General features: G+C 42.6%; 1 pseudogene; it reads right to left on the reverse strand.

Moving 5' to 3' along the window:
- Positions 1-11,168: 11,168 nt before the first annotated feature.
- On the reverse strand, positions 11,169-12,973 carry LOC148033579 (purple acid phosphatase 18-like; annotated as a pseudogene).
- Between the last annotated feature and the right edge of the window lie 11,780 nt (positions 12,974-24,753).

Raw genomic sequence — 24,753 nt, forward strand, 5'->3', positions numbered from 1 at the left:
TTGATGGGGGGTGTTTATATAGGAATGGGGGTGGGGAAGAGGGTCTCCACACACGTGGAGAACTTCCCTCATGCAGTCCCTCACTTGGCCATCCCCCCCTCCACACTCCCTCTCCTCCAGCCATGCATCGGCTGGGGGAAGGGATAATAGTAAAAAAAATATTGCCTTAATTTATCCTATTGCCCTTCCCAAGCGGTCGTTCCCTTGCGGTTATACGGTCTTCAACCCCGGCTTTTAATTATCGACGTGGAGACCTCGTGAATGGTATGGTTTAAGTTACTAATAACTTGCGAAGTAGGGAATACCTTTGCACAAGGTTTACACCGCGTGCGGACAGTTAATATTTACGGTACGGAGTGTGCGGAAATATTACATCTCTATTGTTCAGTCAATACTTTAGCACCAAAGCGAATTGCATATCTTTGCCCTTCCTCATCATCTTGCCCAATTGCCCATCCAATCCCGATTGGGCTTGTATCAATAGTAATAATGATAGGATTTCCATGTGAATAGTCAGCCTTTCTCAATGTAGGAGTAGATTTTAAGAGTTGCTTCAATTTCTTCATTGTTTTCTGATGCTTCCTTTCCCAATGAAATTTCTGACCTTTCCTTAGAAGCTGATAAAGAGCATCGACTACATGTACAAAGTGAGAAATCCATATCAAATAGAACACACATGCACCCAAGAATCTACGCATCTCTGATACATTTGTGCATACGTCTTGCATTTTATCAATCCCATCTATTTTTGCTGGTGATGGCCTTCGCCCATAAGGCCCACACATATGCCCAACAATCAAAACCTCTTCAACTCCAACGACAGAATTTTGTCCAGAAAAAGTTAAATGGACCTCTTCTAGATGTGTCAAAATCCTCTCACAATCCACAATATGGTGTGCAAAAACAGTTTGCATCCATGTGCATCCATCTCTTCATTATTTTCATCCACTACGCACCCTTTGATTGGAACATCATCCAAGAAGGGCATAGTCAATTGTGTCATAAAATCCCTGAGTACCCTATTCATAGCATTTGTCATGTGTGCCACTGAGTTTGTTGCTCCCTGTGGAAGAGTACACATCTGTACTAACCCCAAGGGATTCTTCATGGTTATGATATCACTTCTTTCAATTGCAAGCTAAAACTGATCATAACACGAGTAAAGATCACCCAAAGAATAGATCGCTCTACTTGCAAGAGCCTCTGCAAATTCATCAACCACATGACCTACACCCACATTTCTTATGGTTACTTTATTGACCGGTTGCATGTCTTGAATAAATCTCAAAGCCCCATTCTTTTTGGGCATAGTAAACCAACAATTTGAGTACGAGGCTGAAGAAGGCTCCAAGATCTTCATGCAAATCTTTTCATTTAGCAAATCCATTAGCTTTGGCAAATAATCTTTAGGCATTGGAATAGGCCTCAAGTTCCATGGTACATGTGGCACTATAAATATGGCAATAGCAGAGACAATATTTGGATCCACACAGCCTATTTCACTTGGCTGAAATGCAAATTCCTTTCCATGTCTAGCCAACATCCACATAAAACAGTCTCTCTTAGCAGGCAAAAGAAACCCTTCTGCACCAACTTTCAATTTCTGTAATGTTTCAAATGTAAATTAATGACCTATATTATTAGGATCCCGTAAGCTTGGTTGCCTTGACACTTTTTCATACATACCCTCACTCTTTGTTGGTGGAAGTGGCAAAGCAGTTGGTTTCACCTTTTTTTCAATTGTCTTATACTTTGTCTCCACAAGTGATTCAACCCATTGTAATCCTTCTTGTTGAGAAAACAATGCTATAACATCATACATGTCCAAAGAACATACTAATAACACTTTGTTTTCAGCCTCATTTTTTGCATGTATAGTTTTTGAAATTTCAGCCATAGTGTCATTAATATTCAGCCCATAAAACATGCCTAAAATGCCTTCATTTTCAATTAACAGTCCCAATACTCTCAATTCCTTAGTAGCCCATTTCATAGATATACATTCAGCCCTGCACATAGCTTCCATAGGCTTAAACCAACATGAACCGTTTGCTATAAACTGAGAATTACCAATAGTAAATACATGCTTCATTTCATCAAGAGGCGAGTACACTCTGAACAACACTACTCCACTATAGCCCCGCATTACAACAATGCTTAATGAAAATCCAGGTCTTTGAACTCCCTTGCATTTGAAACCAAAGGACACTCTCGAAGCGTTGTCGAAGAGTTTGGAAAGCAATGTCACAACTTCAGAAGTCCTTGATAATTTCAGGCTAGAAGATCCAGCAAGAAAAATGAAGTAAAATCTGTTATAATTTCAGGACACCCTACATTCTTTTGAGCATTTAAAAGGGATTCCACCCTCTTGTTCAGCTCCATAGTTGCTTCAATAAAGTCTATAAGAACAAAAGGAGAGTTGCTTTTTCCACAAGTTTTAATTACAGTGGTTCGATGGATCAATCTCTGAATTGTCAATGATCTCTTATGAATTCAATCCTTCGTGTTTATCACAAACAACCTCATAAGGTCTCAAATCTGTTTCCTCAATCATAGATTGTTTTACTGTCTTCATTATCATAGATACAAAGCTTGCATGAATAGCACTAAGAGCTGATGGACTTTGTTTAAGCTGTGTCTTTTACATCCAAGACCAGCTGCATTGCCAAAGGACCTCTGGATTCATCCTCAGAATTCAGTTCTTGGACAGCATTTATGTCTTCTTGGGCTTTTATAAGCAAAAGCATTAACCCTTCATAAAGATCTGTCAGGCCTTTTCCTGTTTCAGCAGAGAGTGCAACAGCTTCATCAAATCCTAAAGTAAAAGATTCACCAAGTGTGGCCAGAAATCTGCCAGTACTTAATTCACTTGCAGAATTGGAACCATCAATACAGCTTCTAGAGTCCACGCGATAACCACAGCTCAACAATCTGATTTCACTGCTGGTTCAAGCCCCTTTAAAATCCCAATTTCACCAATCACATATACCTTCTTTCCTGCTGGAAAGTCTATTGACTTTAAATAAGCAGTTGCAGCAAAAGAAGAAGCGAAAATCTCTTCCTCAGTCACACTTAGATCAAGAGACTCAATTTTTTTTTTCCCATATTGTTTCCTGGACTTTGTGGAGTTGTTTGTTACAAACACAAGCCTTTTGCCAAGATCTCGTAACATGTCCAACGTTTCTTGTACACCATCAATCAGGCTATCACCCTTCCAAATAACTCCTGTAAACATCGCAATCGAATATGAATGTCTCGACCGAGCCAATCAAGTCGTCCACATTGGTAAGAAAAGGGGCAGCGACTCTCCCTGCAAAATCGTTAGTAGACATGGCAGCAATCGGTGTTGTCACGCAAGGTCTTCTGTAGTAGTAGTGTGTGGGAGAGTGAGTGCTAATAGGTGATGAAGACAGGCAGCTATGGCGAGAAGGCAGAGATAATGAGGAGGATGCAGAAGAGGGCAAGCACTCAGTCCGAGAGGTGCTAGAGAAGAGCGAGGAGACAAAAGCACCTCCCCCCCAGTCCGGATTCTGAGCTTTCCCCCCCTTGTCATTGATGCTGGTTTCCTTCTTCAAGCATCCGATCGAAAATCTGAAGGTCCAGAACTCGATCATGGAATTGGGAATTGAGACGATTTGGTCCCAAACCTTATGCACTTCTCTCTCTCTCCCGAATTTGTGAAGCGTGAAAAACCTGACGCACTTCTCTCTTATCTCTGAGTTCGTCAAGCCTCCATTAGACCTGTTGATAGAACATCTGCAGAGTGGCGCATTTCATGCCTCAAGATTGCTCCATCCAGAAAAGTCCTTGTTTTGTGACGTCTGAGAGCTCCCAATGCAGATGACGACGAATTGAAACCAGAATGCATCTCTTCATAGCAGTGAGATATGCTTCGCTTAATTGATCTTCTCTTCATCCAGTTGAATCATTCTGTTCATCAAAAGCCTCAGTCGCAATAATCAAACCTTCTTCTTCTTCCCGAGTAAAAGCCTCCATCCTCCATGCTCTCGATATCCTGTAATGTTCTGCTCGGCTCGCTTAAAGATCAACTTCCTATTTGCTATATTATTCTGCCTGCCTGAGCCTGCTTCTTTCTTACAAGGGTCCCCTCTTCCTCTCGCTTTTTTTTCTTCTTCAATACCTATTCGGGCACACTTTTGCAGGAGGAGAGACCTCCCCTTTCGTCGCACACGTCCAGCCTATTCCAGCTCCTCCTTGTGCTATTCTGATCATCATCTGGTGTTGCTCCTCCTCTATTCCGCGCAGAGTATCGTCCTCTCCAAATCCATATTCAGCGCTGAATATCGTCCTCCTTACTTCCCCTTTTCTCCCACCAAAAACACTTTTCAAAAACACAAAAACTTCTCTTTTTCCCCTCCCAAAGCACAGCTCCTTTCCCCTAAAGCACGGCTCCTTTGTCCCCGAAAAAGCCCCTAGAATTCCATCTCCTTTTTGCAAAGCCCACAACTCCTCCATCTATCTCAGCATAAATCGTGCTGTTAATGAACCAAGGCGGTCTTCTCACAATAAATAGGACATTGCCTGATGCATCCATAATAGAAGCAATGAATGGCCGCCTTCGGTGTAGAAATTGACGAAGCAGCCAATGGCTTGATTCAATTATATACCCAACCATCATTAATCCTTCTCGAGGGTCCATGATAAAATATCGATTTGCTTGTTCAAAACCAACCAAAAGATTGGCCCACTCAATATTTCGTGTAACTATAATATCACTTCTTGCAAGTAAAGGTGCAACTTTTGCTTCTTGGGGGGTTTTTGGCTGCAAAATTCCCACCAAAGGTTGACTTGGTATGGTTGTCCCAGGCCGAATTGACGCCAGTCTCTCCAAAATTCCTTATTCTTCTCCGTCTTCCGCATAGAATGAAAGAGCAAACATAACAACTAAGTATGTACAAAGTATCAAATCACACACATGACTTTTGGGTGGTTTACACACCTCCAATGCGCAGCAATACGACATCCACCCCCTCTAATCCTGCGCATCCTCCGGATGGGCCAACTACCCATGATCATTATCATCAAGATCCACAAACAAATCAATCTCTTCGTTATGCATTTCTGGTAGATCAACAAGATTTTCAGCCATATCATCTGTCTCTTCCATTAGAGTTTCTTGTCGTTGCTCTTCTCTTGAAAATTCTTCCAATGCATAATCCTCATCATCTCTTTTCTTGAAAATCTTGATTCGTTTTCCAGCAATAGGCACTCTAAACACTATTCCATCCAATTCTGTCAGCTCATATGTTGCATTATCAAAGACATGTCTGACTATGTATGGTCCAAACCATCTTTTCACCATCTTCCGAAGTGCAGTATGCTGATTTTCAAGGCTGCTATCAAAGACCAATACCCAATCTCCCTCTTCTATTGCTCTAGGCCCCAAGCGATGCCTGCTATCAAACCTGTCCTTGTTCCTTAGTCTAGCAACTTTCAACCTGTCAATAGCTAGCTGAATATCCTCAGGTCTCCTCTCCAACTGTCGAATCCGAAGAGCTAAGAGCTCTTCTCTCGTCAAATCCTCCTGCCAAAGTAGAACTGACCAAGTCAAAGCACAAGTCTCAATCGGCATAATAGGTTTCTGACCATACATCAACTCTGCAGGCATATATCCTGTAGTAACACTATGAGTCATACGATCAGCCCATAAAGCAAATGGTAGAAGTCTTGGCCATTCTCCAATCCGTCCTCTGCATGCTTTGGCTAATGCTTTCACTATCAGCGGATGCCCTCTTTCACTCTTTCCATTTCCCTCTGGATTATATGCTGTAGTTAGAGCCAACTTGATTCCTAGCTGAGAGAAAAACTCCCTAGCTTCATCTGCATCCAATTCACCATGATCCGCAGTGATCTTACCCACACAACCATACCTGCAGAAAATTTCCTCCAATAAGAACTTACACACTGCACTAGTGGTCTTCGTTCTCAAAGATCTGCCCTCAACATGATTAGTAAGATCCTATCTAGCCAAAACAATGTATCTCATCTGCCATAGACCCATAGGCATGGTAACCAAATCAACTACCCACTTATAATGAATGCATAGCGGATAGGTCGGATGAAGCTCATCTCTATGACGCACTACTGAATACATCTGACAATCTCTGCAAGTCTCAACAAAGTGAGAAACATCTCTATACATGCCTTTCCACCAATATTTCTCCTTGATTTTCTCATAAGTAGCCCATACTCCTCTATGACTAGCCCAAGGACTCTCATGAGACTCCCTCATCACCTGTAACTGTGTCTCTCTATCGCAGACAACCCGCAAAGGTAATCCGCCTCTTTTCTTCGGATGCTTCCAAAGAAATCCATCCTTGAGAAAATAACCATAGGCTTTCCTTCTGATCTTCTTAAACTCTTCATCTGTCCATTCATCTCTTTTGCTTAGTGTACTAAGGTACCTGCCAATCTGCAACCAATCTCCAACATAGAGCTCTTCTGTGAAAGCCACAATATCATAGACATGACAAACATGATCAACTATAGTGGCTGAAATTTCTGCATCATCCTCTTCTACAAGTAGAGTCTCCTCATCATCATATCTAGCTCTAGACAACATATCTGCCACTGGATTATCCTTCCCTGCTATGTGTTTAAATTCCGGATTTAATGACTTAATGTATGCAATCCATCTCAACATAGCTATATCCGGAGTAGAGCAACTCATGATCATACCAATCAATGGCAAGCAATCTGTCTCTACCACAACTGAAGCTCCAATAAAGTACTCCTTGTCACATTTGAGAGCCGTGACAATCCCCAATAACTCCCTCTTGATTTGCAGATATCTCCTCTGTCTCTCGTTTAGGACTTTCGCCCCAAACTGAATAGCATACCTATTTCCATCTACATCATCTTGACCCACAGCCCAACCTATGCCAATTGGACTAGTGTCAACTGTCAATACAATAGGCCTATCACAATTATAATCCGCTTTTCTGAGAGTAGGAGCATTCTGCAATAACTTCTTCAATTTCCGCATGGCTTTAGTGTGGCTCTCATCCCAATAGAATTTCTGCCCCTTTCGAAGCAGCTAATACAAACAATCTGCTATGTGTGCAAAATGAGGTATCCAAATCATATAAAACACACAAGCACCAATGAATCTCCGTACCTCCGAAGTAGTAGAACAATACTCTGCAATCTTGCCTATAGCATTCACCTTATCAGGTGAGGGTTTCCTGCCATAATAGCCACACATATGCCCAACAATGACAACCTCATTCACTCCAAAAACAGATTTTTGCCCTGAAAGTGTCAAGTTCACTTCTTCTAACCTGGCCAAAATCTTCTCACATGCTGAAATATGATCAGCCACAAAGTATCTGCATCCCTGCTCATTTAGGCTCTCATTCTTCTCTTCTTCTGCACACCCCTTAATGGGCACATCATCCAAGAAAGGCATAGTAAGCTGAGGTATATAATCACGAAGGACCTTATGCATGGCATTCATCATATGCGCAACAGAATTAGTGGCACCTTGAGGCAAGGTACACATCCTGACAAGCCCAATAGGAGTTCTCATGGTGGTTATGTCCCTGCTTTCCAAAGCCAGCTGAAACTGATCATAACCCGAATACAAATCACCCAAAGAATAGATGGCACGTCCAGCAAATGCCTCTGCAAACTCATCCACAACTGGACCTATACCAACATTCCTGATAGTAACTCTGTTCACTGGCTGCATGTCCTGAATAAATCGGAGAGTACCATTCTTCTTTGGAATTGTAAACCACCTGTTTGAGTATGGTGCAGATGAAGGCTCAAGGATTCCCATCCTAATTTTCTCATTCAATAAATCAATTAGCTTTGGCAAGTGTGCTTTAGGCACTGGAATAGGTCGGAGATTCCATGGAATATGAGGAATAGTAAAAATGACCATAGGAGCAACAATATCAGGATTCACACATCCAATCTCATGTGGGACAAAAGCAAATCCCCTTCCATGACGCTCAAGCATATCCTGAAAGCATTGCTTCTCTATGGGTAACAAGAAATCACCATTTCCAATTTTCAATTCAGTAAGTGTCTCTGCTGAAAATTTATGACCAATATGCTCCGGATTCCTCAAAATCTGCTGTTTAGCAGCCCTCTCTATTTGCTGATCACTGTCAGATGGAAGCGGTACAGCAACCGGTTTCACCTTCTTATCCACAGTTTTGTATTTCGTGTCAACCCTGGCTTCTTTATGCTCTTCTGCATTACATAAACCTTGCTGTAAATCAGCAATTCTGCACTCCAATGGCTGAATATTCTCAGCCCTCTGCTCTATGGACTGCATAGAAATAGCCCCAAACTCTGAATGCTGAAATATTTCAGCAGTAAACTCTGTTGACTGAAAATTTTCAGCCCTCTCTCTCTCTGAAAGCTGATCATAACCAACTGGAAACTCTGTTTGCTGAATTTCTTCAGCACTCAACACTCTTTGCTGAGTTTCCTCAGCCTCTGACTCAATCTGTGACACAAAATCTGCAATTTCATGAAACATGTCCAGGGACTGCACTAATACATTACCATGACAATTCAGCATATCAGTTTTCAGCATATCTCCCATCTCTGTCATCGTATCTGCACAAATCACACTGTCATACATACCATCTATGTGCTGATCATCCTCCAAAATTCCTGCATTTTTCAAATTTTTCTCCTTCCTGCATATATACTGCCTGGCAGCTCTAGGCAACTTAGAAGTCTTCTGATAACTCATTGAACTGTTTGCTGAAATCCCAACATAACCGGAGGAGAAAACAATGTTGCTGCAAGGAGGCGAGAACTCCAATCTCCTCTCCTCTGTACCACCGTCGTCTCGCGAAACGGCGGTACCTAATGAAAACCCGAATCCCTCACAGTGGGTAAGGGTGCATCTCTGAGAGTATCCCTGTTTCTAACATGGTTCACACATACAGTCATAAACTGAACTGCTCTCATACCATCTTTACTGCGAATCCGTGCATAAGCAGATCCATCATCCATGACCTTTGTTTCCATGCGCATCTCTGTAATGAATGGCTGACCAAGAATTATGGGATAAGAGCATGAATCCTGCACAAAGAAATGAAAATCCTCCTCTACATCACCAATAGAAACCCTGACACTAGGGTAAGCAGCATATAAATCACCTGCAGTGTTATTGGCGGCTCTCATACGCTACCCATGCTCTACATCCATAGGCCATCTGTTACTCTCATAAACTCCACGAACTATGAGATTAATCTCTGAACCATGATCAACCAATGCAACATAAGGCACCTGTTTCTCTCCAATCTTTACCATCGTCTCTGTAGTTGCCCTAGCCCAATGACTCCGCGAAAAGTGACTATGCGGTATCAAAACAGGCTCATCAATTTCAGCATAATGCATAGGCTGAACCCTCTTCTCTACCTGCGGAAAAACAGAAGCATTATCAACCATAACCTCATCCTCATCCTCATCCAACTCTCCAATCAAAACTCCCTGTGTATCAGTGGTAGACAATGCATGTCTTTTCCTCTTTAGGACCTCCTGAAACTCTCTTTTTGAGATGCCCAAAATCTCAGAAATAGTGAAAGTCACCTCACTGCCAAGTATCTTATCATTAAAGATTTTCCTCATGTCTGTAGATGTCTCAATATCGGACATCAATCTGAATCCTGGCTGCTTTCTCTCTCTAGGCTCCTACCTCTTTTCTCTCTTTTGAGCATCCTCCATCTGTCGATCTGGCCCTGGTCTTGAAGACAGTCCTGCAGTAGGTGGAGTAACAAACTCACCCCCTCTAGTCTTCTTAGCTGCACTTGGATTTTCTTCATCCCTCTTACGCTTCTCCTCAACAAATACATCTGCACCATGAGATTTAGCCAAATAAGCATAAATAGAATACCTGTCAACAGGTGAGTCCCAACCTGTCTCTGATCTGATGCTGGAGCCTGCACTAGTCAAAACAGTTTGCTGAATTTTCCCCTTGTTTGCAGTCTCCATAGCATAAGTCCATAGTGCGGACTGAGTCTCTGATCCCTTCTCAATCTGTACTCCATATGCAGAAGCATCACCTCTAGCTGTCACATAAGAAGTACGCGCAGCCATGTCCTCCACTAACTTCTTCATTCCACCTTTACCAAAGTTGGTAGCAAGTGGAGCTCCTGTCTCAGTCAACCAAATCTTACCATCTTGCCCCCAATATACCAAATTCTGCCTCCTTGCATCCTGGAAAGAGTCACAATCCCTGCAATGCTAATGCTCCGTACTATCACACCAAATACATCTCCGATCTCTCCTAGGTGCACTAGGAGCACTCCTAGGTGCAGTAGGAGCACTAGAAGAAGTAGTAGGCACAGTTGAAGCAAACTGCTCCTTCAACTTTCCCACTAACTCCGCTTTGACTGACTCAAGTGTCAAATCTGTGATACCTTTGATTATGTCATCAATAGAGGTAGGCACCGATGGAGCGGATGGTTTTGGAGCAGAAGGTGTAGGCATCGGTCGTGGAACAGGAGGAATAGGTGGAGTGGAAATAGTAGGCACTGGCATAGGCCAAGAAACTGGCTGTGGAGGAGAAGAAATAACAGGGATAGAAGTAGGCATAGGAGTTGATGATGGTGTAGGTGTCATGGAACCATTCTGTAGGCGAGTCTTCCATATCCTCCTCTTGGTCAAAGTCGAGACTGCATCCTGAGCATCCTGCCAATCAGTTTTAAGACCCATAGGCTTCGTGCGATCTTCAAGAAGCTCACCCAATTCTTCTTGAAGAGTAGGATCTGCAGCTTGCAAGAAAAGCTCAACTTTTTCAACATCCAATGCTCTTTGTTCAATGGCATCAAGCTGACTATACCTCTCTTCGAATTCTCGAATCAACTCCGAAGCAGCGATGTCGTAGAGATCGTGCGAGAGCTGCAGAACACGGGGTTCAAGGTATAGCAAGGAAAGAGGCTAACAAGAAGAACTCAAATATTGGATGCCAAAGATCATATATTCCTTTTCAAATGAGTTGCAAGAAATCCATGTTCAGGATAAACCGAAGTATCTCATAAACTGTTTACATTCAGGTTTTTGAAGACAGTTACAGTAGGAAGGGAAACACTCTTCACATCAGCATGTTCATTTCGTAACTTGGCAGTTACTAGATCAGCAGAGAATTTCAGAAACTCCAAAAGAACATCTCTATAATGAGGTCAAGTTCTTCGTGCATGAGTAGAATTTACCACTTTCAAAATGCCATGACCAAAACCTGCTTCACGGTATTCAGACCAGCTTGGCTAAGGATCCAGAAACCTGTTAGCCAATCCCTCTCGATTCCCTCCATCACCTATGGTTATGTGGATGATGCCACAAGGATCAAAGTGATGCTGAAAAACTCGAGTCATGGGTTCTTAAGCATGAACATGGCTGCAAAGATCATATCAACTTTTGCTTCTTTAAGGATGAACTCCATGGATTTCATCATTTTGTCACTATCACCCTGATATTTGAAATTGCTGTTGTTGTACCAAGGTGCATGAATGACAGCAAGGAGCCAAGGGGTTCTGACTCTATCCACTTTGGCCAAATCAGCCTGCAGCCACTTATACTAAATAGAGTCCCTACTGAAGTCAGTGTATGATCCTAGTATCAAAGCATGCACACCGGAAACCTCAAAAGAACAATAAAGGTTAGAGTCTGATCCACTCTCTTTGTAGGGCCTTTTTCATCTTGTATTATAAGATCTGAACGGTTCAATAACCAGCGGAATTTCCTCCATTTCATGATTCCCTTCAGTGATCATCCATGGCTGTGAACTAGCCAAGGGCTCAACAAGTTTTCCAAACGAGTCCTAGCGGCTTGAATATAGTCAGCATAGGAAAGATCTCCTGGGAGTATAGAAACATCAAAATCTGAGCTCGCAACTTGATTCAAGGTTGAGGGAGTCCAATCTGTCTGCTCCGAAAGATCTCCTGGAGAACGAAAGCCCAATTGTAAAGGGCAACATAATCTTGAGGATTCCTCTGTACTATGTTAGCATAGCTTTTTGCAACAAACGCTTGAATTCACTGCCGAGAGTGTACTTCATCTCCAAATGCAAAAGGTAGTGGAGGTGAAGGAGCTGTAGCTCGTCATCTTGCGCAAAAATCTGTTAGCAATCAGCTCTACACACATCACTTTGGTTCACACCTTTGAGATATTGTCCAAGACAGGCAATTCAGTAGTAGCGGCTCGGGCATGATAAATTATGCACTCTAGCATCAGATTCCAAAGCTTGAATCAAATAGAGCTTGTTGTTGTTGAATTTTCTGGATATGGGAAGAGATACTGCTGTGGAACTAAACGAGGCGCTTTGTTCCCCACGCGAATAGGACATTTGATTTTTCCTCTTTCATGCTTCAGTTTGATACTTAGCTCGCGCAAATTTCCTTTTGTCAATTCACTCTCCGGCTTGATGAACGAGACTGGTTCGAGGTCAAACTCCAGGATGAAAAACATCCAGATCTTCGAAGAAGAGAGACTTGAGCTCAATCAGTTGCTCAGAATTGAAACGCTCGGAGAGCCGGTACTCGCGAAATGCACGGCAACTGCGGTCAAGGTTCCACCATTACAGTCCAGAGAGAGCTTGCCGTCCCAGGGTTCTCAGAACGCAAACTGGTCGTCGGAGGAGATGACGACGTCCAGATACTCCCCTTCTTCCTCATGACCACAGGCGGCCTGTTCTGGTCTCCCCGTCTTCAACATGCCGATCAATCATGTTGCACTCTTCTCCTCGAATTCTGCCCCTCGTTGTCAATCTGATCCCTGCTTCTTTCTGATCGAGGAGTGCCAAGGGTAACTCTGGATCAAGCTCGACAAACCGCTCCGGTTCATTGATAATCTCATTCTTCAATTGCCCTTCGACATGAGCTTTAAACAGTGCTTTTGCAACCACCTTATAGAGTCCACTGTAGGTCAATGGAACATGATTCGAAGAAAGAACACCTTCATCGAATCTCTCAACCATCTGCATATACATGACCGTCTCTGAAATAGAGAAGAGTGTATTCAAAAACTCCCATCGGCTCTCTCATACACAGGATGTGACATTTTTCAGAACTCTGGTTTCCTTGCAGACACAATCACGTCCCTCATGACAGCGTTGCGTCCCCCATTCGAATTCTGCCCTTCCCCCCAAAAAGCCCCACCATTTCAAAAATAGCTCTCCATTTCAAAAATAGCCCTCCGTGCATCTTTGCTTTTTCCAACATTCCCCAAATTAGTCTCTTTTCCCCTCAAAGCACGGCTCTCCTTTTCCCTCCTTCTTTAGCCTTTCAAAAACTCCTCCTTAGCCTTCGTAGCTCTATTTCCTAATTAAAGAGATCCGCCTTGTTTGTGATTCCCTTTTCCAAGTTAACCACATTCCAAGCTTCATGGGAAAGGTTTTCATAGTTATTCTTGCAGCATAGATATGATACTTGACTCAGAAAATCTATGTCATCACATGACATGATGAAGCAAAAGATCACTATAGAATTATAACGTGTCCTTTCAAAAGTTGAGCATATCCTGTGATTAGGACATTCCATGTGTCTAGATCTCGATAAGGAAACATTTCAAACACTGCTTGTGCCTCTGCCAGCCAACCACATTTAGCATACATATCAATTAATGCAATGCCCACATCCACATTTGTCTTCAATAGCCCTATCTTATCAATCTCAGCATGTATTCCTTAGTCCTTGTTTATAGCTCCAGCCATGCCACAAGCTTTTAAGGTGCAGACAATTGTGATACTATCCAAAGAGATACCCTCCTCATGCATTTGTTTGCATAATTGTAATGTCTTGTCTCCTTGATCCTGCCTAAAGCAACCCTTCATACTCGCCACTATACTCATACGCAGAAAATAAATGTAATCACAACAACTAAATATGTACAAAGTACCAAATCCCATGCACAACTTTTGGGTGACTTACACACCTCGAATGCGCAGCAATACGACATCCACCCCCTCTAAACCTGCGCATCCTCCGGATGTGCCAACTATCCAGGATCATTCAAGTCCACAAACAGGTCAAGTCCATCTTCTGATTCTAGTAAACCTGTTTCTCCATCAGCTTCATCATCCCTATGAAATTTCTGCCCCTTTCGAAACAGCTGATAGAGAACATCTGCAATATGAGCAAAATGAGGAATCCAAATCATGTAAAATACATAAGCTCCCACAAATCTCCGCATCTCTGAAGTAGTTGAGCAATACTCTGCAATCCTGTTTATGGCATCCACCTTTGCAGGAGAAGGCTTTCTGCCATAATATCCAACCATATGCCCAACTATGATGACTTCATTAACAGCAAAGACAGATTTCAGCCCTGAAAACTTATGTCCAATATTTGCAGGTTCCCTCAACATAGGCTGCTTCATAGCTTTTTCAATTTGTTCATTACTATCAGAAGGAAGCGGGCCTGCAACTGGCTTAACCTTCTTATCAACTGTTTTATATTTTGTGTCAACCTTGGCATCATTCAAGCACTCTTTCCTTTGCTGCAATTTCTGCAAATTTTCAGCATCTTTCAACTCTGTTGGCTGAAAAATTTCAGCCTTTAGCTCTATGCATACTCTGCAATCCTGTTTATGGCATCCACCTTTGCAGGAGAAGGCTTTCTGCCATAATATCCAACCATATGCCCAACTATGATGACTTCATTAACAGCAAAGACAGATTTCAGCCCTGAAAACTTATGTCCAATATTTGCAGGTTCCCTCAACATAGGCTGCTTCATAGCTTTTTCAATTTGTTCATTACTATCAGAAGGAAGCGGGCCTGCAACCGGCTTAACCTTCTTATCAACTGTTTTATATTTTGTGTCAACCTTGGCATCATTCAAGCACTCTTTCCTTTGCTGCAATTTCTGCAAATTTTCAGCATCTTTCAACTCTGTTGGCTGAAAAATTTCAGCCTTTAGCTCTATGGACTGCATGGGTGCAGCCTGAAACTCTGTATGCAGAAATTTTTCTGCATTCAACTCTGTTGGCTGAAAAATTTCAGCCTTTAGCTCTATGGACTGCATGGGTGCATCCTGAAACTCTGTATGCAGAAATTTTTCTGCATTCAAATCTGTTGGCTGAATGAATTCAGCCCTCTGCAATTCTATTAGCTGATCAAGATCAGCCATAAATTCAGTTTGCTGAGTTTTCTCAGCCTCTAACTCTGTTTGCGGCATAAAACCAGAAATTTCCTGAAACATATCCGAGTTTTGCACAGGTATGATATTTGAACCCTTGCATACATCAGTTTTCAGCATTGCTCTCATCTCAAACAATGTATCTGCATAAGACATCCCTTCATACAATCCATCTACATGCTCTTCTGCTTGCAAGATACCTGCATTCTTCAACTCTTTCTCCTTACGACCAATGTACTGCCTGGCAGCTCTAGGCAAATCTGAAATTTTCTGATAACTTACCGAACTATCTGAAGTAAACCCAACAAAGTTATTGGAGAAAGACTGGCTGCCAGGAGGCGAGATCTCCTCTTTTCTCCGCTCCGTACCACTGGCGTCTCGCAAGACAGCGGTACCTAATGAAAATCCAACTCCTTCGCAGGTAGTGGTGCCTCACGCAAGGAGTCCCTGTTCCTTGGATGATTTACCCTAACAGTCATAAACTGAACACCTCGCATGCCATCTTTACTGCGTATCCGCGCATAAGCCGATCCGTCATCTATCACTTTTGTTTCCATTCTTGCTTCTGTAATGAAAGGCTGTCCAAGAATAATCGGATAAGAACATGAATCCTGAACAAAGAAATGATAATCCTCTTCAACATTACCAATAGAAATTCTGATACTCGGACAAGCAGCATACATATCACCAGAAGTATTGTTGGCGGCTCTCATGCGCCAGCCATGCTCTGCATCCATAGGCCACTTGCCACTCTCATAAACACCTCGAGCAATAAGATTAATCTCAGAACCATGATCAACTAAAGCAATCAAGGGAATTTGTTTCTCTCCAATCCTTACCACTGTCTCAGTGGTTGCTCTAGCCCAATGACTTCGTGAAAAATGGCTGCGAGGAATGAGAATAGAGGTCTCATCATCTTCATACTGCATAGGCTGCACTATTTTCTCCAATTGCGGATTAGCAGAAGCATTCTCAACCATCACTGCATCATCATGCTCTTTCCCAAGAGCTCCATGCCACAATCCCTGTAAAGCAGGTCCTTCCATCACATGTCGTTTCCTCCGCAAAAGATCATGCATCTGATCCTGTATTTCTCTTCTAGCAATCCCAAGAGCCTCTCCAACAGTAAAAGTGACTTCACTATTCAAAATTCTTTCATGAAAAATCTTACTCATATCCGTTTGCATATCAAGGTCTGACAAGAGCTTGAATCCTGGCTCTTTTCTTGGTTGCCTCTTTTCCTTCTGCTTGTCTCCCATTGGTTGATCGGAACCTGTTTGAGTTGGAGAATTTGACATAGGTGGAGCTGTAACAGGTGGTGAAACAAAGTCACCCCCTCTAGTCTTTTTGGAGGAGCTAGGACCCTCCTCATCTCTTCTTCTCTTCTCTTCAACCATGGCATCTAAACCCTGTGTTTTAGCAATATAAGCAAAAATAGAATACCTGTCAACAGGAGAATCCCATCATGTTTCTCCTCGAATGCTAGAGCCCACACAAGTCATAGTAGAAGTTTGAACTTTCCCTCTTCTCGCTATCTCCAAGGCAGAAGACCATAAGGCAAAGTCTCCATCAAATTTTTGCTCAAGCTGGACTCCAAAAGCTGAAGCATCTCCTCTAACACTCACATAAGCTGATCGTGCAGCCATATCATCAACAAGCTTCTTCATACCTCCCTTACCGAAGTTCGTGTCAAGAGGAGCGCCAGTCTCTGTCAGCCATATCTTCCCATCTTGTCCCCAGAACACTACATTCTTCTTACGTGCTTCCTGAAAAGCATCACAATCTCTGCAGTGTTGGTGCTCTGTACTATCACACCAAATACATCGTCGCCCTTTTCTTTGACCAGCTGGAAAAGCAGTCACTGGAGCAGGTGCTACAGCAGGTACTAACATAAGTTGCTCCTTTAACTTACCAACTTCAGCTTTGACTGCTTCAATCGTCAAATCCGCCAAGCCTTTAATAACATCATCTACAGATAAGGGCACTGGAGCAGGAGGTACTGGTGGATTCACAACAGGAGGAGTAGGCTTAGGCAAAGAAGCAGCAGGGGTAGAAGAAGAAGTCTCCAAGGATTTTTCAGGAACTGATCCTGTATTACGATGCAATCTGACTCTCCTACGCTGCTTCTTGACAAGAGCATTCACAGCATCAATAACATGTCTCCACTCAGTCTTTAAACCTGAATCAGTAGCTTGATCTTCCAAAAGATCATCCAACTTTTCCTGTAAATCAGCATCTGCAGCTTGCAAAAATAACTCCACTTTCTGCATCTCCAAAGCTTGCTGTTCAGTCCCATCCAACTGATCATAACGGCTTTCAAACTCTCGCAGAAGAGCGGTAACAGAAAGTCCCTTATTAGGCATAGAAACCCATGCTAAAAAATTCCTGCGATTCATAAGACCTGTATCCTCCAGGAAATATTCATCTTTTAATGCATTTTTAAATTCAGCCCAACCTGCATGTGCTTCTTGAATTTCTGCAATTCGACCTTCAAGAGCTCGAACCACGATCCGCAAGAAGTAGCGGCTCCAAACATCTTGAGAAACCCCAAAAAACTTCATCTTTTCTTCATACAAATGCAGGTAAGTTGACACTTGCTGGCCATTAAACTGCTTCATCTCCTGTTGGACAGCTTTCAAAGCATCCATAGCATCACTGTCTCGTTTTGCATGAACTTGTTGCTGCATATACATGGTAAATGACTGAAACAGGTTCTTCATGACATTATCATCTGTCATCTCTTCTTGCGAGTCTCCCATCTTGCTGATGACGTAGCACTTTCACGTCGGGTTCACCAGAAATGTCGTAGAGATCGTGCGAGAGCTGCAGAACACGGGGTTCAAGGTATAGCAAGGAAAGAGGCTAACAAGAAGAACTCAAATATTGGATGCCAAAGATCATATATTCCTTTTCAAATGAGTTGCAAGAAATCCATGTTCAGGATAAACCGAAGTATCTCATAAACTGTTTACATTCAGGTTTTTGAAGACAGTTACAGTAGGAAGGGAAACACTCTTCACATCAGCATGTTCATTTCGTAACTTGGCAGTTACTAGATCAGCAGAGAATTTCAGAAACTCCAAAAGAACATCTCTATAATGAGGTCAAGTTCTTCGTGCATGAGTAGAATTTACCACTTTCAAAATGCCATGACCAAAACCTGCTTCACGGTATTCAGACCAGCTTGGCTAAGGATCCAGAAACCTATTAGCCAATCCCTCTCGATTCCCTCCATCACCTATGGTTATGTGGATGATGCCACAAGGATCAAAGTGATGCTGAAAAACTCGAGTCATGGGTTCTTAAGCATGAACATGGCTGCAAAGATCATATCAACTTTTGCTTCTTTAAGGATGAACTCCATGGATTTCATCATTTTGTCACTATCACCCTGATATTTAAAATTGTTGTTGTTGTACCAAGGTGCATGAATGACAGCAAGGAGCCAAGGGGTTCTGACTCTATCCACTTTGGCCAAATCAGCCTGCAGCCACTTATACTAAATAGAGTCCCTACTGAAGTCAGTGTATGATCCTAGTATCAAAGCATGCACACCGGAAACCTCAAAAGAACAATAAAGGTTAGAGTCTGATCCACTCTCTTTGTAGGGCCTTTTTCATCTTGTATTATAAGATCTGAACGGTTCAATAACCAGCGGAATTTCCTCCATTTCATGATTCCCTTCAGTGATCATCCATGGCTGTGAACTAGCCAAGGGCTCAACAAGTTTTCCAAACGAGTCCTAGCGGCTTGAATATAGTCAGCATAGAAAAGATCTCCTGGGAGTATAGAAACATCAAAATCTGAGCTCGCAACTTGATTCAAGGTTGAGGAAGTCCAATCTGTCTGCTCCGAAAGATCTCCTGGAGAACTAAAGCCCAATTGTAAAGGGCAACATAATCTTGAGGATTCCTCTGTACTATGTTAGCATAGCTTTTTGCAACAAACGCTTGAATTCACTGCCGAGAGTGTACTTCATCTCCAAATGCAAAAGGTAGTGGAGGTGAAGGAGCTGTAGCTCGTCATCTTGCGCAAAAATCTGTTAGCAATCAGCTCTACACACATCACTTTGGTTCACACCTTTGAGATATTGTCCAAGACAGGCAATTCAGTAGTAGCGGCTCGGGCATGATAAATTATGCACTCTAGCATCAGATTCCAAAGCTTGAATCAAATAGAGCTTGTTGTTGTTGAATTTTCTGGATATGGGAAGAGATACTGCTGTGGAACTAAACGAGGCGCTTTGTTCCCCACGCGAATAGGACATTTGATTTTTCCTCTTTCATGCTTCAGTTTGATACTTAGCTCGCGCAAATTTCCTTTTGTCAATTCACTCTCCGGCTTGATGAACGAGACTGGTTCGAGGTCAAACTCCAGGATGAAAAACATCCAGATCTTCGAAGAAGAGAGACTTGAGCTCAATCAGTTGCTCAGAATTGAAACGCTCGGAGAGCCGGTACTCGCGAAATGCACGGCAACTGCGGTCAAGGTTCCGCCATTACGGTCCAGAGAGAGCTTGCCGTCCCAGGGTTCTCAAAACGCAAACTGGTCGCCGGAGAAGATGACGACGTCCAGATACTCCCCTTCTTCCTCATGACCACAGGCGGCCTGTTCTGGTCTCCCCGTCTTCAACATGCCGATCAATCATGTTGCACTCTTCTCCTCGAATTTTGCCCCTCGTTGTCAATCTGATCCCTGCTTCTTTCTGATCGAGGAGTGCCAAGGGTAACTCTGGATCAAGCTCGACAAACCGCTCCGGTTCATTGATAATCTCATTCTTCAATTGCCCTTCGACATGAGCTTTAAACAGTGCTTTTGCAACCACCTTATAGAGTCCACTGTAGGTCAATGGAACATGATTCGAAGAAAGAACACCTTCATCGAATCTCTCAACCATCTGCATATACATGACCGTCTCTGAAATAGAGAAGAGTGTATTCAAAAACTCCCATCGGCTCTCTCATACACAGGATGTGACATTTTTCAGAACTCTGGTTTCCTTGCAGACACAATCGCGTCCCTCATGACAGCGTTGCGTCCCCCATTCGAATTCTGCCCTTTCCCCCAAAAAGCCCCACCATTTCAAAAATAGCTCTCCATTTCAAAAATAGCCCTCCGTGCATCTTTGCTTTTTCCAACATTCCCCAAATTAGTCTCTTTTCCCCTCAAAGCATGGCTCTCCTTTTCCCTCCTTCTTTAGCCTTTCAAAAACTCCTCCTTAGCCTTCGTAGCTCTATTTCCTAATTAAAGAGATCTGCCTTGTTTGTGATTCCCTTTTCCAAGTTAACCACATTCCAAGCTTCATGGGAAAGGTTTTCATAGTTATTCTCGCAGCATAGATATGATACTTGACTCAGAAAATCTATGTCATCACATGACATGATGAAGCAAAAGATCACTATAGAATTATAACGTGGCCTTTCAAAAGTTGAGCATATCCTGTGATTAGGACATTCCATGTGTCTAGATCTCGATAAGGAAACATTTCAAACACTGCTTGTGCCTCTGCCAGCCAACCACATTTAGCATACATATCAATTAATGCAATGCCCACATCCACATTTGTCTTCAATAGCCCTATCTTATCAATCTCAGTATGTATTCCTTAGTCCTTGTTTATAGCTCCAGCCATGCCACAAGCTTTTAAGGTGCAGACAATTGTGATACTATCCAAAGAGATACCCTCCTCATGCATTTGTTTGCATAATTGTAATGTCTTGTCTCCTTGATCCTGCCTAAAGTAACCCTTCATACTCGCCACTATACTCATACGCAGAAAATAAATGTAATCACAACAACTAAATATGTACAAAGTACCAAATCCCATGCACAACTTTTGGGTGACTTACACACCTCGAATGCGCAGCAATACGACAGTGAGACCTTTGTTTGGCATGTAGACCCACTCTCAGAATGACCGCCGAGTAGCCATACCAAAGTCCTCAAGGAAGTATTCTTCTTTTAGAGCCTTCTTAAAATCTTGCCAATGTGTGTTTTGAATAAAAATATCAGTCACCTTTGTCCTCAAAGCAGGTGTGACAAGACGAAGGAAGTACTTACTCATAAGTCCAGCAGGAACTCCAAAAAATCCCATCTTGATCTCATATGTCTTCAAATATGGTGAAACATTACGCCCGTCAAATAGCTTCTTCTCACTCTCAACTGCTTCAATAGCCTTAGTCACGCTGTTTGCATTCTCCTGCTCCGAATAGAGTTGCCTTTGCTGAGACAACTGTTGTTGATGCAATTATTGTTGCTGTTGCATATACATTTGTGTTTGCTGATTTTGGAGCTACATATACATGGACATATTCTGCAAAATCTGTTTTAGATCCTCCGTTGAAGTACTTGACGCAGCAGTCATAGATGGAGCTGAAGTAGACGCAGTTGGAATTGTAGAAGAGGCTGAAAAAGAGGTTGAAGAATCTCCCATCCTGAAATTTCTGCGACGCTTTCACGTCGAGTTCACCAAAGATGTCGAAGAGTTTGGAAAGCAATGTCGCAACTTCAGAAGTCCTTGATAATTTCAGGCTAGAAGATCCAGCAAGAAAAATGAAGTAAAATCTGTTATAATTTCAGGACACCCTACATTCTTTTGAGCATTTAAAAGGGATTCCACCCTCTTGCTCAGCTCCATAGTTGCTTCAATAAAGTCTATAAGAACAAAAGGAGAGTTGCTTTTTCCACAAGTTTTAATTACAGTGGTTCGATGGATCAATCTCTGAATTGTCAATGATCTCTTATGAATTCAATCCTTCGTGTTTATCACAAACAACCTCATAAGGTCTCAAATCTGTTTCCTCAATCATAGATTGTTTTACTGTCTTCATTATCATAGATACAAAGCTTGCATGAATAGCACTAAGAGCTGATGGACTTTGTTTAAGCTGTGTCTTTTACATCCAAGACCAGCTGCATTGCCAAAGGACCTCCGGATTCATCCTCAGAATTCAGTTCTTGGACAACATTTATGTCTTCTTGGGCTTTTATAAGCAAAAGCATTAACCCTTCATAAAGATCTGTCAGGCCTTTTCCTGTTTCAGCAGAAAGTGCAACAGCTTCATCAAATCCTAAAGTAAAAGATTTACCAAGTGTGGCCAGAAATCTGCCAGTACTTAATTCACTTGTAGAATTGGAACCATCAATACAGCTTCTAGAGTCTACGCGATAACCACAGCGTCAACAATTTGATTTCACTGCTGGTTCAAGCCCCTTTAAAATCCCAATTTCACCACTCACATATACCTTCTTTCCTGCTGGAAAGTCTATTGACTTTAAATAAGCAGCTGCAGCAAAAGAAGAAGCAAAAATCTCTTCCTCAGCCACACTTAGATCAAGAGACTCAATTTTTTTTTTCCCATATTGTTTCCTGGACTTTGTGGAGTTGTTTGTTACAAACACAAGCCTTTTGCCAAGATCTCGTAACATGTCCAACGTTTCTGGTACACCATCAATCAGGGTATCACCCTTCCAAATAACTCCTGTAAACATCGCAATCGAATATAAATGTCTCGACCGAGCCAATCAAGTCGTCCACATTGGTAAGAAAAGGGGCAGCGACTCTCCCTGCAAAATCGTTAGTAGACATGGCAGCAATCGGTGTTGTCACGCAAGGTCTTCTGTAGTAGTAGTTTGTGGGAGAGTGAGTGCTAATAGGTGATGAAGACAGGCAGCTATGGCGAGAAGGCAGAGATAATGAGGAGGATGCAGAAGAGGGCAAGCACTCAGTTCGAGAGGTGCTAGAGAAGAGCGAGGAGACAAAAGCACCTCCCCCCCAGTCCGGATTCCGAGCTTTCCCCCCCTTGTCGTCGATGCTGGTTTCCTTCTTCAAGCATCCGATCGAAAATCTGAAGGTCCAGAACTCGATCATGGAATTGGGAATTGAGACGATTTGGTCCCAAACCTTATGCACTTCTCTCTCTCTCCCGAATTTGTGAAGCGTGAAAAACCTGACGCACTTCTCTCTTATCTCCGAGTTCGTCAAAGCCTCCATTAGACCTGTTGATAGAACATCTGCAGAGTGGCGCATTTCATGCCTCAAGATTGCTCCATCCAGAAAAGTCCTTGTTTTGTGACGTCTGAGAGCTCCCAATGCAGATGACGAGGAATTGAAACCAGAATGCGTCTCTTCACAGCAATGAGATATGCTTCGCTTAATTGATCTTGTCTTCATCCAGTTGAATCATTCTGTTCATCAAAGCCTCAGTCGCAATTTCCAATTGAACCTTCTTCTTCTTCCCGAGTAAAAGCCTCCATCCTCCATGCTCTCGATATCCTGTAATGTTCTGCTCGGCTCGCTTAAAGATCAACTTCCTATTTGCTATATTATTCTGCCTGCCTGAGCCTGCTTCTTTCTTACAAGGGTCCCCTCTTCCTCTCGCTTTTTTTTCTTCTTCAATACCTATTCGGGCACACTTTTGCAGGAGGAGAGACCTCCCCTTTCGTCGCACACGTCCAGCCTATTCCAGCTCCTCCTTGTGCTATTCTGATCATCATCTGGTGTTGCTCCTCCTCTATTCCGCGCAGAGTATCGTCCTCTCCAAATCCATATTCAGCGCTGAATATCGTCCTCCTTACTTCCCCTTTTCTCCCACCAAAAACACTTTTCAAAAACACAAAAACTTCTCTTTTTCCCCTCCCAAAGCACAGCTCCTTTCCCCTAAAGCACGGCTCCTTTGTCCCCGAAAAAGCCCCTAGAATTCCATCTCCTTTTTGCAAAGCCCACAACTCCTCCATCTATCTCAGCATAAATCGTGCTGTTAATGAACCAAGGCGGTCTTCTCACAATAAATAGGACATTGCCTGATGCATCCATAATAGAAGCAATGAATGGCCGCCTTCGGTGTAGAAATTGACGAAGCAGCCAATGGCTTGATTCAATTATATACCCAACCATCATTAATCCTTCTCGAGGGTCCATGATAAAATATCGATTTGCTTGTTCAAAACCAACCAAAAAATTGGCCCACTCAATATTTCGTGTAACTATAATATCACTTCTTGCAAGTAAAGGTGCAACTTTTGCTTCTTGGGGGGTTTTTGGCTGCAAAATTCCCACCAAAGGTTGACTTGGTATGGTTGTCCCACGCCGAATTGACGCCAGTCTCTCCAAAATTCCTTATTCTTCTCCGTCTTCCGCATAGAATGAAAGAGCAAACATAACAACTAAGTATGTACAAAGTATCAAATCATACACATGACTTTTGGGTGGTTTACACATCTCGAATGCGCAGCAATACGACAGCGTATCTCGATTTTTTAGGATGATTAACAAAAACACTAAGAAATTGGACTACTTTTCTCCCATCCTTACTTCTGACTCTTGCATAAGCAGAACCATCATCAAGCACCTTTGTTTCCATACGCACACCTGTAATATAGGGTTGTCCCAAAATCACTGCATATGAGGAATTATCTTGCACAGATAAGTGTTGGTCTTCCTGTACATCACCAATCGTCACTTTTACATTAGGACATGCAACATAGAGCTCCCCTGAAGAATTATTTGCAGCCCTCATTCACCAACCATGATCAGTGTTTTCAAGTCATGCACCATTTTTATACAATCCACACTTAATGACATTTATCTCAAACCCATGGTCAAGTAAAGCAACACAAGGAGTTTCGCGCT

Source organism: Lygodium microphyllum, chromosome 7 (assembly GCF_053477565.2).
Source record: "Lygodium microphyllum isolate KBCC chromosome 7, Lygodium_microphyllum_v1.1.10, whole genome shotgun sequence".
NCBI classification, from domain to species: Eukaryota; Viridiplantae; Streptophyta; class Polypodiopsida; order Schizaeales; family Lygodiaceae; genus Lygodium; species Lygodium microphyllum.